Genomic DNA, 1,865 nt, shown 5'->3' with positions numbered 1-1,865 from the left:
CTCTTTGCGACCCCATGAATTGCAGCACGCCAGGCCTCCCTGTCCATCACCAACTCCTGGAGTTCACTCAGACTCACGTCCATCGAGTCAGTGATGCCATCCAGCCGTCTCATCCTCTGTCGTCCCCTTCTCCTCCTGCCCCCAATCCCTCCCAGCATCAGAGTCTTTTCCAATGAGTCAACTCTTCGCATGAGGTGGCCAAAGTACTGGAGTTTCAGCTTTAGCATCATTCCTTCCAAAGAAATCCCAGGGCTGATCTTCAGAATGGACTGGTTGGATCTCCTTGCAGTCCAAGGGACTCTCAAGAGTCTTCTCCAACACCACAGTTCAAAAGCATCAATTCTTCGGCCCTCAGCCTTCTTCACAGTCCAACTCTCACATCCACATGTGACCACAGGAAAAACCATAGCCTTGACTAGACGGACCTTTGTTGGCAAAGTAATGTCTCTGCTTTTGAATATGCTATCTAGGTTGGTCATAACTTTCCTTCTAAGGAGTAAGCGTCTTTTAATTTCATGGCTGCAATCACCATCTGCAGTGATTTTGGAGCCCCAAAAAATAAAGTCTGACACTGTTTCCACTGTTTCCCCATCTATTTCCCATGAAGTGATGGGACCAGATGCCATGATCTTCGTTTTCTGAATGTTGAGCTTTAAGCCAACTTTTTCACTCTCCACTTTCACTTTCATCAAGTGGCTTTTTAATTCCTCTTCACTTTCTGCCATAAGGGTGGTGTCATCTGCATATCTGAGGTTATTGATATTTCTCCCGGCAATCTTGATTCCAGCTTGTGTTTCTTCCAGTCCAGCGTTTCTCATGATGTACTCTGCATATAAGTTAAATAAGCAGGGTGACAATATACAGCCTTGACGTACTCCTTTTCCTATTTGGAACCAGTCTGTTGTTCCATGTCCAGTTCTAACTGTTGTTTCCTGACCTGCATATAGATTTCTCAAAAGGCAGATCAGGTGGTCTGGTATTTCCATCTCTTTCAGAATTTTCCACAGTTGATTGTGATCCACACAGTCAAAGGCTTTGGCATAGTCAATAAAGAAGAGATAGATGTTTTTCTGGAACTCTCTTGCTTTCTCCATGATCCAGCAGATGTTGGCAATTTGATCTCTGGTTCCTCTGCCTTTTTTAAAACCAGCTTGAACATCAGGAAGTTCACGGTTCACGTATTGCTGAAGCCTGGCTTGGAGAATTTTGAGCATTACTTTACTAGCGTGTGAGATGAGTGCAATTGTGTAGTAGTTTGAGCATTCTTTGGCATTGCCTTTCTTTGGGATTGGAATGAAAACGGACCTTTTCCAGTCCTGTGGCCACTGCTGAGTTTTCCAAATTTGCTGGCATATTGAGTGCAGCATTTTCACAGCATCATCTTTCAGGATTTGAAAGAGCTCAAGTGGAATTCCATCACCTCCACTAGCTTTGTTCGTAGTGATGCCTTCTAAGGCCCACTTGACTTCACATTCCAGGATGTCTGGCTCTAGGTCAGTGATTACACCATCGTGATTATCTTGGTCGTGAAGATCTTTTTTTGTACAGTTCTTCTGTGTATTCTTGCCACCTCTTCTTAATATCTTCTGCTTCTGTTAGGTCCATACCATTTCTGTCCTTTATCGAGCCCATCTTTGCATGAAATGTTCCTTTGGTATCTCTAATTTTCTTGAAGAGATCTCTAGTCTTTCCCATTCTGTTGGTTTCCTCTATTTCTTTGCATTGATGGCTGAGGAAGGCTTTTCTTATCTCTTCTTGCTATTCTTTGGAACTCTGCATTCAGAGGCTTATATCTTTCCTTTTCTCCTTTGCTTTTCGCTTCTCTTCTTTTCACAGCTATTTGTAAGGCCTCCCCACACAGCCAT

The 1,865-nt window shown here is 43.5% G+C and overlaps 1 protein-coding gene across 1 annotated transcript in view; it reads left to right on the top strand.

The window, feature by feature from the left end:
• Window positions 1-1,865, top strand: part of ATXN1 (ataxin 1) — a 204,765-nt gene that overhangs the window by 189,077 nt on the left and 13,823 nt on the right. The gene's annotated exons all lie outside the window — the stretch shown is intronic.

The sequence above is a fragment of the Bison bison genome, unplaced genomic scaffold (assembly GCF_000754665.1).
Source record: "Bison bison bison isolate TAMUID 2011002044 unplaced genomic scaffold, Bison_UMD1.0 scf7180017864274, whole genome shotgun sequence".
NCBI classification, from domain to species: Eukaryota; Metazoa; Chordata; class Mammalia; order Artiodactyla; family Bovidae; genus Bison; species Bison bison.
This window is presented reverse-complemented; position numbering and strand designations above follow the sequence as displayed.